Genomic DNA, 14,072 nt, shown 5'->3' with positions numbered 1-14,072 from the left:
TGAGGAAGAGATGAAAATGAACTTGATCCGGAGAATTGCAACATCTCCTAAGCCCAATGAACTCCCTATCTCTGATCTTACCCATTCTCTTTAATTTCTGCCATTTACTTTTATGAGCAAATCCCCCATTCCCATTTACAATTCTGCAATTTATTTCCAGTCATTTACTTCCAGTCCTTTAATTCTAGCATTTACTTTTCTGTTATTTACATTCCCGCCATTTTATTTTCTGCAACTCTCAACCCAAATTCTGGATTCGCTCAACTAGAACATTCTTCTAATTAAAGTTGCTTGATCAATCAATCCCTGTGGGATTCGACCTCACTCTATTGTGAGTTTTTACTTAACGACAAATTTGGTACACTTGCCGAAGGGAGATTTGTTGAGAGACAAGTTTTTCGAGCATCATATGCTTGTGGCATTTTTTTGTCAAGTAATCCTTGAGACAGAACACTAAGAGTCGAGATCAAATGCAATTTACAGAGTATGCCAAAGGCTTTGAGCACCACTGTCTGGGGGTAACTAAAAGAAAAATCAGAACTAAAAGAGAGTTCCCCAATTAAGTGCTTGTGGTGTTTTTATGTCGAGTACCCCTTGAGACAAAACATTTAAAGTCACGGCTAGACTCAAGGTGCAAAGCACCAAAGAAAAGAGAATTAAATGAAATTGGCTGTGTTCAAGGATTAAACTGAAGTATAAAAGATTAGAGAATTCATAATATTATTCGGGTTCTAACTCCGAATGATAATGACATTCCTCTGATTCAAAGGAGAGTGAGATGCCAAAACTATTCAGTATTGCAGTAGGTAAACCCCACTTCAAGAAGAGACATGAGCTTAATTGAACTCTCATCTCTCATGCAAATTCACATCCTAAGTTTATATTAGTTTTGGTTGCTTGAGGACAAGTAACAATTCAAGTTTGGTGTTGTGATGCGTGAGCATCTTTCCTATCTTTTCCTAGTGAATTTACATTTGAATTGTTATGTTTAATCAAGATTTAAATATCTTTTAGCCACTATGAATGCTACTTTGAGGTGTGTACAATTCTTTTTATTTCAGGTAGCATTCGGATAGATTTGATAGAGTTTCTGTAGAAGAAGAGGAAGAAAATAGATGATGCTGTCAACCCTGACCTCCTTGCACTCAAACAAGAATAACTTGAGCTACAGAGGTACAATTGACGTGATTCCAGCAACATTGGAAAGCCAACTTTCAGAGCTTTTCAATGATATATAATAGTCTACACCTTTCATATGGAATTAATGTCTTGGTGGCGCCAAACTTGAGAAACTCCAAGTTTGGCGCCACAACTCACCTATCCCAGGAGTGCTTACAGGTCATTTGAAGCCAAACTTGAGATACCTAAAGTTTGGCGCCAACAAAGAAGCTTTGAAGAATGCACACGGTTCATTTGAAGCCAAACTTGAGATACCTCAAGTTTGGCGCTAGCTAAGGAAGACTTCGAAGATTTCACACGGCCTCAATGGCTCCAAGTTTGGCACCACCTCTTATGAATCAAGTGGTCCCCACGCTGTACAAGGCTTGCACGAAATAGTATTTTAATTTGATTAAACTTTATTTTATTTTTAAAATAGGAAAAGATATTATTTATTTTTGAAAAATATAATTTACATTAATTAGGATTAAATATAAAAGAAAAAAGAATTAGCCCTTCCGGTTAATCTATTCTCTTCTACCTCATTCCGCACTTTACAGTATTTTAGAATCCTAGTTTTTCTCTGTGAACCATGAGCAACTCAACCTCAACTGTTAAGATTAGGAGCTCTGTCTAGTGTATGGATTGATACTATCATTTTTCTATTTTAATTCATGTATTGATTTCTATTTCAAGAATTATTTTCGTTCTTTATCTTACAAATCTGGGTGAAACGGAAGTATGACCCTTGTTCTAATTGAGTTCTTGTATAACTTGGAAAAGCTCTTTACTTGAACAACAACTTGAAAATAATTTATCCTAAACTTCTAATTATCTGGACTTAACGGGATACATGACATATAATCATCTTATATTTGGGTAATTAAGGTTTCTGTGACATTTAAACTAGAATTGAACTTAACCCTCTGATTGGAATCAAGTGACCAAGGAATTGGCAGTTGATGAAGGTTAGAGGAGACTAAAAAGGTCTAAGGAATTAGGGTTTAGTCACATATAGTTTGCCATGAATTGAATCTTGCATGATTAAAATAGTTAGTAAGAAAAGTCAATCCGGAAGATAGATATCTCTGAAACCTTAACTATTTTCTCCATATATACTTCACAACTTGTTTACTGCTTGCTTTTCTAATTCTCTGAACTACTGTTTGATGCATTTGAACTTTCAACACTCTTTTCTGTTTGTCTGAATAAGTAAATCATTTAACCATTGTTGGTTAGTCTATCAATCCCCGTGGGATCGACCCTCATTCACTTGAGGTACTACATGGTACGACCTGGTGCACTTGCCGGTTAGTTTGTGGGTTATAAAATCCACACCAGTATGCGAGAAGCCTTTTCTGTTAAACACTCTTGCGTAGCCGGGAGGTGGTCTGTGTATGCGACTTTCCAAATTTTTAACATCATGCGTACCCAAGAGGTGGCATGCGTATGCATGACCACCCTATTTTGAAGAAAATATATTTTTGTATTTTTAACCATTCTTCGAGCCTTCTAAATCTTTGTAAATCCTGTTACGAGTCTAGAGTCAGTGTAATAGGGGGTAGAGGAGTTAAGATTGTAATTGAACTTTTGGTAAAAAAAATTGATTAGAAAATTGGATTTCTAAAACTGTTATAAAATTGAATTTTCGATTAAAAAATTTGTTTTAAAGTCGAATTTTTAGAAAAATCGAATTTAAAGTCGATTTGTAAGTAAAATTAGTTTTGAATTTTCAAACCAATTTAAAATTGATTTATATTTTTCAAACTAGTTTAGAACCGATTTTCCTCTTAAATTCAATTCTAATTTAGTTTTATGAACTACAAAACTTGTTATGAAGTGGATACACTTTGAATTTTTAAAAATCCAAACCATACCCACCCTTATTACCAACCATTAAACCTCACCATTCCTACCTCTTTCAAAACAAGTCTAACCAATTCCACTTCTAATCCTTCCTCTCTCTCTTCCACTATACCATGTTTCCATCATTACACACCTAACCTTAATTCTATTCAAAATTATTATCAATCATAACATAACAACAAAGACAAAGAAAAAAACAAATGAAATTAACTAAAACATTGAAATAGTGAGATTCTGAAGAAGAGAAAGGAGAGCGAGCGTGGCCTGACAGTGGCATTGAGGACCACATTAGGGAAAGAGTTATGGTTGTTGTTAATGCTATTCATGATGATAATTATGGGGTGATAGAGGAAGTAATGAGTAAAAGGTGGTGCAATGGAGTCTTAAAAAATACAAGGCAAAATTCTTCTCTCAAACTTCTCTCTAGAGTTATAGATGTTGTCTCAAAAAAATTTCTAAATAAAATGCCAAATAATTTCAATTATTCTCCTAGCTTGGTATTTTCCATCAAAATTTTTGTGTGATCATTAACACAAATGAGTCAATTATTCATTATGGATCGACAGCATACAATGGCATCTTTCGCAATCACAATGACAATAATTAGGCACTACAAAAAATTCGCCATATAACATTGAATTTACTGGCGAATTTATCAAAAAAATTTGCCGATAATATGTTTATCATCGAAATTACCGTTGGAATAAAACCAATAGTATAAACCTCTCCAGTAATTGTTATTAGTAGTATATATTTCAACATATATTTCCTTATGATGACACGTCATCTTAAACAATTTTTAGGATTCTTTTTCATTCATTTTTTTTAGATTTTAATCAAATTTCTTATGTTTTCTAGTGAAATTACATAAATAATCAATTATTTGGAGTTGGGTTATTATTTTTGTGTTTTTTAGAAATTTTTATCTCAAAACAACCAAGAAAAGCTTTTTAGCAAGAAAACACAAATACAATTAAGGAAGGTCTAACAAGGCCCAAAAGAATAAAACCGAGCCCAAAGAAATCAAACCAAACGCCCAAGCCTTTAAGACATGGATGCCTAGCAGCTCAACACACAAGCCCGGCATCCTTCCCCTCCTTGCACACCTGGCGGAAGGCTTCACAAGCCCGACGTCCCTCCGATTTTGGACACACACTCCCGGGCTTCCCTCAATGCAAGCCCGGTGGCCTTGATTCCCTGGAGGTGCAATTGGGCCATGCCCAAAGTTTAAAACTCCAAGTCCGGCGTGCAACCCTAGCTCAATTCCTAGGATGCAACATTTATTAAGTCCCAAGTTCAATTATAAATTATTGGAAGCCTTAATCAACATCTAAAGATTCATGATTCAAGATTCAAGAAGATTAGTAGTTATCATGAATTCCTTTTAGAAATATAAAGATTTGGTTGTTAGAATTTATTTCTAGATTAGATTTGAATTATGGTTTTGATTTGAATTTGAAGTAGAAAGTTAGCTATCTTATCTTTTCTAAAGATAAGATTAGGGTTAGTTTTGAATTAAATTTTAGATAGAACCTAGGATATAAATAAGTGAACCTTGTTCATAAGAGAGATCATCAGGGACTCGGATCATATATCTCTCTCATCATTATGATTAGTTTTTTTTCATGAGTCATTAAATCTCCTCTGTTGAAGGTTAGGAACTTTATTTGGTTTTAGGATTAATAATGTAAGTGTTTTCTTTATTTTAATTCATGCTTATTTACTTTTTCAAGATTGAGTTTTGTTCTTCATGATTAAAGGTTAGAACTATTGGAGAATATTATAATTCTGTCTTGAATTCTGATTTTATATTTAGGAAAATTAATTTCGGAATTAGCTTAAAACTCATCTCATAATCTTCACTTATCTAGAACTAGTTCGAATACGTGCATATAATTTGGCTAGTGATAGTTCTTGAAGATTGTATGGTAATAAAATCGAAACCGTTCTTCACCTTTCCTCTCGATTAGTTGACCAAAGGATTGATGATTAATTGGATTTAGAGAAATTTAATCACCAAAAAATTGCAGTTTGATTGTAAATAATTTGCTGTGAAAAGATTTTTACATTAATTAAATAAGAAAGCATAAGCATTATTTTTCTAAGCATCAAACGTCTCTGAGGCATTCAATATTCTCATCTATTGATTTTCTTTCAACTTCAAGCATTCTCCCAATTCTCTTATTCTATTTCTCTTTTTCTTCAAGATCCACAATCCAAAAATTAGTTTGATCTATCTAATTAGATATTTAATTACATGTTGCTTGCTTTAATATGTTAATCGTCGTGGGAACGATATCCACTCATCGTGGTATTACTTGAATGATTCGGCGTACTTACCAGTATCCGTGAGCACTAGTTTTCGCTCATCATCTCAGTCACAACAAAGTGAAAATACACTTAATTTTCATGAATGAGAAATCAATAGTAACCTATTAAACACCCTTATCAGTAAGGTCCTTATTTTAAAGTCGGTATTCATGCAAAACCCAATCAATTCGATCTCCCTTAGGTGCTTTACCATTGTGAAACATCAAAGTCTTTATCATACCTACAACAAGCTTCTTGTTCTCGAGGGATCTATCCTTGCCGTTAGTCTTCCAATACTTACATTATATGGCCCTATTCATCCTCTCTTTGCTCGAATACTTCTTCTCTCGAGGGCAAAAGAATTACCATTCCAAATCTCCAATTTTAAGCAAAGAATGATCTGAAAAATTATCATCAAGTTAAAAACAACTATGAGGAACACAGAACTCTACTAAATCAAATGAAATCAGATTGCAAACCTGGTAGATCCCACAGTGGATACTTGTATATATCAAGTTCAATAATCACATCACAAGACTTTCCTTTTCAAAAAGTACTAAACCAGCTCAACATCAGTTGGACGAAATCGATACCCTAGAATTAAATTCATTGTGGCCATCGCTAAAGAATAAAGAAAGCTTAAAGAGTAAAAGCATCAGAATCTAACAACTTCCCTTAAATCAAATAATCCAACAACAAAGAACGACTTCAGCAGTAATGAAGAAAGAAACCAACTTCATAGGAACTCCCAATTAAAAACAAAAATTAAAAAATAAAAAAGAAGAGAAATTTAACTAGAGAATGATGAACGAAAGAATCATAAACAAAATTTAAAACATAAAATCATCAAAAAAGAATTAAAAAAACCTAAATCAAAAGAAAATTTAGAAATCCTAAATCAAAATAGAACTAAAAAATTCTAAATGAAAACATAATTAAAAAAAAAACTAAATCGGATACCGTCTGGTGCGTGCTACTGCTGTATGTGGAGGACGGAGAGAGAAGCGCTTCGAGGATGGGGGAGGGAGAGGAAAGGGTCGCGCCAAGGGACGCCAGTCAGGGTGCTATGGGGCGGTGTCGACGGCGGAAAAGAAGGAGGATATCCTTTGGAGGCTATTGGTGGCGCTAGCGCTGGTAGAGGGCGCTACCGAAGGTAGTTTGAAGGAGTGAGAGAAGAGGTTTAGAGAGTGAGAGAGAGAGAGTAGGTCTTTCAAAATCAGGGGAGAGGGCGCATGATGAATCCATATTTCATGGTATTTATTTGCTTTAAATAGGTGGATTTCATTGACTTTTCTTGCATTTATCCATTGAAATAGCATAGTTTCATGATGTCTTCCTAATTTATGCTTGAAAGTGAAAACATGGTCTTTAGGCTTTTTTATTGCTAAATGTTATTCACTTTGATCCCATTTGGTGCCTTGATGTATTTGTCAAGTGATTTTAGGTTTTCAAGGCAAGTTTGGGTTGAAGAAGTGAAGAAAGAGCATCCGAAAGAGGAGAAATCATGAAGAAAATGGAGTTTGGAAGCTTCTGCAAAGATGCGTACGTACAGTGATGCGTGCGTACGCACAACGGTGACTTCGTGCAAGGATGCGTACGCACCAAATGTTGTATGTACGCACAATGGAAAGTTTGCGCAACCGTGCGTACGCACAGTAGGTCGTGCGTACACACGTGTGCATGCACGTGAGGTCATTAATTACAAATCGCTGGGGGTGAATTCTGAGCCTCCAAAACCCAGTCTAACTTATTTCTGAAGCTATTTCAAGCCAAATTGAAGAGGAATGAAGGGGGGAGCACTTAGGTTTAGGTTTTTACATATTTTTGTTAGTTTTCTAGAGAGACAAGCTCCCCCTTCTCTCTAGAATTAGGGTTTTTAGCTTTATTCTCTCTTTAATTTCTCTCTTTAATTCTTGTTTTATTGTAGTTTCATTTATATTTTCATGTTTTATTGCCTTTAATCTCTTAGTTTCCTTTGTTAATTTTACTTTCATGCTAATTTTAGTTTATGAACACTTGTCACTTTTAATTTCATTTAATGCAATTTTGATATTTTGTCCCCCTTTAATGCTTATTTGAGTTGTTATTATCATTTTATTGCAATTGGTAGTTATAGAATTTATTTTTATTGCAATTTATGATATTTTTCCTTTTATGCATGCTAGGTGTTTGATAAAATAATTCTTTTAATTTTTGTATAGTTGTTCACACTCTTGGCTTGGAATTGGATAATTAGGTGACCTTGAGTCATAGATGTCCATTTGATATTGTGATTAGGATTGTTAGTTGGTTTGGCTTCTACTAACGCTAGTCTTTCACTAAGTTAATTAGTGAGTTGATTAGGACTTGTGGATTAAGATCAATTATGCCCTTTTGACTTATTCTCGATGTTATGATAGACTAATTGGGATTAATTCTTAGCAATTATCATGTTTGTGGTTTATGATTATGATAGGAATCCTTAATTCACAATCCTTGCTAAGAGTTCCTCCTTTTTTCCAGTTGAATTCCATTTCTGATTTACTTGATTTGAGCTTTAATTCCCTTGCATGTCTATTTACTTCCTTGCATTTTAATTTCTTCCTCCTTGCAATCACAACCCCCAATCCCTCATAGCCAATAATTGAACACTTCATTGCAATTCCTAGGGAGAACGACTCAGGAGTTTAAATACTCCTGGTTATTTGATTTGAATTGTGATAATTCTTTGATTTAAACTTTGATTGAGAGTTAATTGTTGGTCTAGACTATGCTTGCAACGAGATTCTCTATTTTTGTGAAATTCTAGATCAACATAAATTCTCACTATCAAGTTTTTGGCGCCGTTGCCGGGGATTGCAATAGTGTTACATTATTGGCTATTGTTAATATGTGATGTGAATAGTTTGTTTTAATTGCTTGCTTGTTTTTTGCTTGTAAATATGTCTCTTGGTTGATAGTAATAAATTTTTGTTTTAAAATGCATATGTGAATAGTTAGTAGTCTTGTTTAAATTGTCTTTTTAACTTGAATTACATGTTTAAAATTTTTAATTAGTTTTTGGATGGTTGAATTTGGATAGATTTTTATTTGTGCATATTACAAGTGCTTTGAATAGTCCATGGTTTTGATTTGGAAGATAAAATCTTGGATTAATTTTAAAGTTAGTGTACATAGTTACATATTTTTGTTAATCTCTTGTATATATGCATTTTGCATTGTTGGGTGAAAATCTGTTAAAAAAACGAAAAACTCTTGCGTATGCACATGTCTGGTGCGTACGCACACTCTCTTGCACGCCCTCTGCTCACAGCATTTGCACAGCATGTGCATACGCAGTATTGCCCATTTTTCTCTCCATGTGTATGCACGACCGTTGGTGCATACGCACACCCAATTCACCCCTTCTGCTGGGAGCACCAGCACAGTTGGTGCGTCCGCAGCCCCCTACATTCCCTTCTCTCTTGTTTTTCTTCTTCTCGGAGCCACCGTAACCCTTCCTCTTCTCTGAGCCAACCATTCACCATCATCATCTTCATCTTCTTCACCATCATCACCATACATCACTGTCTCTTCCCAGCCACCATAACCTCCATCACCATCACCTCAGCACCGCCACAGCTACCTCCCTTCACCACAACCTCTGACAACAACCCACACCGCTGCGCCCCTTTCTCTTCTTCTTCTTCCCCTCTTCTCACCTCTACTGAGCCCAGAAACCACAGTGCCAGCTCCTCCTCTCCACCAAAGCCCAGAGCAGCAGCGGCTACCTTCTCCATTCCTGGGTCTCCTCTCATCTGCCACCAAACAGCCGCGACACCCAACCTTCTCCGCAGCGTCCTTACGGCGTTCCAACCCATCACCACTCCCCTGTCCGAACACTAGCTCTGCCAACCATCACCGTCAGCCTCTATGAGCCACTGCAACCCTCTTCCCTTTTCTCCCCTTTGCGTGTTCTCTGTCTTCCTCAGCCACACCAATGAACCGGCCACCTTCTCCTCCCCCGTCTCACCATCGCGAACCAGCCTAGCACCGTCGCAATTCTAGCCCCGTTTCCCGTTCTCCCATGGAACGACCAGAGCAGGGTGCAGCCCCTGTGTCTTCCATCCCCTCCGTTTTTCCCTGTTTCGTGGCTGCGTTCACTCTCTGCTGCTGCAATTGAAGCAGTGCCACTACCAAGCCGCCGCTTCTACCCCGGCCAATTCAGCCATCATCTTCCCTTCACCTGTTCATTCTCTGCTTCCCAGGTTTCCATTTTCATTTGTTGAGTTCTGTTTCTTTCATTGTATTACTTTTAGTTCATTTTGCTTAATTTGGTTAGTTAGAAATGCATGTTAGTTGCTTAGGTTGTTAGATAATCTGGCGTGGATAGTGGATTTAGATTTGTTTTGAATAATGCTGGTGTTTGGAAATGTTGCTGTTTTATTGATTTTCCTTGGTTTGTTTGTTGCTGTATGATTTGCCCCTGTGCTAATTTGGCTTGGTTGATGCTGCTGCATATTGGTTTATAGCTGTTATATCCGTGCTGAGTGATGTTGAGTTCTTGTTTCAATTTGGTCTTCATTGTTTGATTCAGCGATGCTTAATTATTTGAATCCATATTCCTTAATCACTTGATTTAGGATGCTTAATTGTCTGAATTCATGTTGAATACTTGTGGTTGGTTGTTGAAGATAAGAGAAAGAATGCTGCTTGTTCCTGGTTGGCTTGGTTTGAATTGCTTATTGATGTTTTGTTGCTGTTTGTTAGCTTATTTGCTTAATTCATATGAACTCATATATGGTTTTTATGTTTTTAATTGTTAATGAATTCATATGGAATCTGAATTGATTGTTTGAATTTGAGAAATAGCCAATTTATTACTGAAATGCTGCAGGATTTTTTCTAACCTTGTTTCATTAAATGACATTGTCTTCTTTGGTGCAACAAGATTCTATTTGATGGATTTCTGTGTTAATAGAATCTTGTTTGCTAAATGGGTTTGGAAATTTTCTCTTGAGCTTCCTTACGAGTTTTGGTCAATTCTTTAACTTCTTTGCTTCTTTTAAATTATGTGTTCTTCTTGAGCATTGAATATGCCTTAATTGAGTTTTAAATTGACTATAAACTTGAAATTCTTTTGAGATTTTGAGCCCCTTTTGCATAAACTCACATGATTGAAGGTTTTAAATCTAAGTGGCTGAATTGATTCATTTTATTTTTGTCTAACTTTCATTAAGTCACTTAGATCATGAGGTTTTCAATTCTTGTTTCAACTTGTGACTTTCATGCCTCATCGGAATTTGGTGTTTGAATGTTCTTTAGCTTACTTGTTTCTCTATGTTTTTAACTTGTCAACACCAAATTCTTTTACTTCATGCCAATTACTTGTGGTTGATATTTACTTGATTATGTGCTCTACACATACATGTGCATCACTTGTTTTGGTATTCTGAATTGTTGAGAAGTGAATACAAACTTGCTTGTTTTGAAATTTTTGAAACTTTTTAGAATTAAGGAACTTGTGACTATGCACCTAACTTTTGATTTTTCTTCCATTTCTCTTACTAACTTTTTCCTTCTTTTTACATAACATTTAACTTTTGTCTTCTTTTTCAACTAACTTTTCCTTTTCCTTCACCTAGCTTTAAATTTTCTTTTCTCTTTCAATTAACCATTTTCCTTTTTACTAACATAACTTTTAACTTTTAACTTTCTTTTTATTTTTCAACTAATATTAACTTTTAACTTTTAACTGTTTTCTTTCTCTTTGTGCATAGTAACAATGCTCCTTCCTTCTTTTATTCTTTGATAAACAAGCAAGTTAGCTTTCCTCATGTCTTGAATTTGATTGGAAATTGTTTGTGTTTGATTTAATTTGATTCTCATGTATGCTTCCATTCAAATTTTTATTATCTATTCACTTCATATGCTATTTTGTAACTTAGCTCTTTCCTTTTCAACACCACCATCACTCTTACAGCCACTTTTGTATGGTGACACAATGACGACTCCTTCCACTCCGCATGATCTTGAGCACCGAGGACGGTGCTACATCTTAAGTGTGGGGAGGTTGTCCTTCAACAAGCATATATATTTTGGGTGACAATTTCATTTCCGAACACTTGTAGTTTAGTTTTTATTATTATTATGCTTTTTAGTTGCTTTGTATATATTTTATCCTCTTGAGAGACTTCTTAGTTTAGTTTATTGCACTTTTTGATTTTGCTTGTACATAACTTAGTATTATATAGTAGTTATGCATATTTTGATATTTTGCTCTTAATTTTGGCTTGTACATATGTTTTTTTTTGGTTTTTTTAGTCTTGATTGTGATTTGGGATGATGTGATGATTGCACCTAAGTTTGATTTCCTATATACTTGCTATTTTGGTTTGATTGAAATTAGGAATTAAACTTAGGATTTTTGACCTTTTTCGTCCAATCACACTATATACATATATAGAATAAATGTTAGTCAATTTAATGAAACTTCCAAGAAGCTTACTTTTTATATAGGGCATTGAAATTCAAATTGAATTGAGTTGAAATTTTTTGAAACTTGCATGATTTATACATTGTGGAATATGGTTTTTGAGGTAAAGAACACATAACTTGTTCGATTTTGAGCCTTATTATGTGGTTACACCATTTGACCACTTATTTCATTCTTGTGTGCTGCTCTTCTCTATGATTGTAACTTTTGGTTTGTTTAAGTCTATATATCCATTGTTTAATGTATATTTATGCAATAATGTGATTGAGGCCATCACTTCATTATAGCTCACTTAACCCAAAAAGCCTACCATTTTATTTACCTTTGTTTGCCACTTTGAGCCTTTTTAACCCCCTTTTGTTCTTTATTTTGCCACATCATTAACCTTAAGCAAAAAATAATAATGTCCTTTATTTGAATCTTTGAGTAGCTTAAGTTAGTGAGAGTGTGATATTTAAGTGTGGGAAAAATGTGGAAACTTTGGTTGATGAAAATGTGTTTTATACTTATTGAGAAATATTGGAAATTTGGGTACATGCTCATGTAATATTATAGAAACCATATGCATTGATGATTTGGTGTAAAAAAAAAGAAGAAGAAAAGAAAAAAGAAATAATGAAAAAGGGGACAAAATTACCCCAATGAGAAATTCAATAATAATCAATGCATATATGATGGAATTGAATTTGATGCATGAGTATGTGTATATGTATGGTGTACGAAATTGTGATTCACACTTTTCACAATTCCGCACAACTAACCAGCAAGTGCACTGGATCGTCCAGTAATACCTTACGTGAGTAAGGGTCGATCCCATGGAGATTGTCGGCTTGAAGCAAGCTATGGCTATTTTGTAAATCTTAGTCAGGAGATTAATGATGAGAGTGATTGTATTTATGAAAAATAAACAACATGAAATAAAGAGTACTTGTGATTCAGTAATGGAGAACAGGTTGACGTTTTGGAGATGCTTTGTGGTGCACGAAATTGTGATGTCCAGGCTCAAACAATCCCTGGTAATGGCTCCAAAGCTTGGTGCTTTGATCTTAATTCATAATTGTCACAACTTCGATACAACTAACCAGCAAGTGCACTGGGTCGTCCAAGTAATACCTTACGTGAGTAAGGGTCGAATCCCACGGAGATTGTTGGTATGAAGCAAGCTATGGTCACCTTGTAAATCTCAGTCAGGCGGATTTAAACATGATACTTTATTAGATTAAAATAAACAATAAAAGGGATAGAGATACTTATGTAGATTCATTGGCAGGGATTTCAGATAAGCGAATGGAGATGCTTTTCGTTCCTCTGAACCTCTGCTTTCCTACTATCTTCATCCAATCAGTCTTACTCCTTTCCATGGCTGGCTTTATGTGATACATCACCACTGTCAATGGCTACTTTCGGTCATCTCTCGGGAAAATGATCCAATGCCCTGTCACGGCACGGCTAATCGTCTGGAGGCATCACCCTTGCCAATGGCTTCATCTTATCCTCTCAGTGAATAATATGCTCACGCACCCTGTCACGGCACGACTATTCATCTGTCGGTTCTCGATCATGCTGGAATAGGATTTACTATCCTTTTGCGTCTGTCACTAACGCCCTGCAATCGCGAGTTAGGAGCTCGTCACAGTCATTCAATCATTGAATCCTACTCGGAATACCACAGACAAGGTTTAGGTCTTCCGGATTCTCTTGAATGCCGCCATCATTCTAGCTTACGCCACGAAGATTCTGGTTAGGAGATCTAAGAGATACTCATTCTAGCTTAATTCATGTAGAACAGAAGTGTTTGTCAGGCACGCGTTCATAAGGGAGAAGGATGATGAGCGTCACACATAATCATCACCTTCATCACGTTCTTGAGTGCGAATGGATATCTTAGAAGCGAAATAAGAAGAATTGAATAGAAAACAGTAGTACTTTGCATTAATCTTTGAGGAACAGCAGAGCTCCACACCTTAATCTATGGAGTGTAGAAACTCTACCGTTGAAAATACATAAGTGAAGGTCCAGGCATGGCCGAGATGGCCAGCCCCCTAAACGAGATCACAGGATCAAAATACAATCCAGGACCCAAAGATGGTCCAAAAGACCTCTAATACAATAGTAAGAGATCCTATTTATAATAAACTAGTCACTAGGGTTTACATGAGTAAGTAATTGATGCATAAATCCACTTCCGGGGCCCACTTGGTGTGTGTTTGGGCTGAGCTTAAGTGTAGCACGTGCAGAGGCCATTTGTGGAGTTGAACGCCAGTTTCTGTGCCAGTTTGGGCGT

The sequence above is a fragment of the Arachis hypogaea genome, chromosome 12 (genome assembly GCF_003086295.3).
Source record: "Arachis hypogaea cultivar Tifrunner chromosome 12, arahy.Tifrunner.gnm2.J5K5, whole genome shotgun sequence".
Classification (NCBI taxonomy): Eukaryota; Viridiplantae; Streptophyta; class Magnoliopsida; order Fabales; family Fabaceae; genus Arachis; species Arachis hypogaea.
This window is presented reverse-complemented; position numbering follows the sequence as displayed.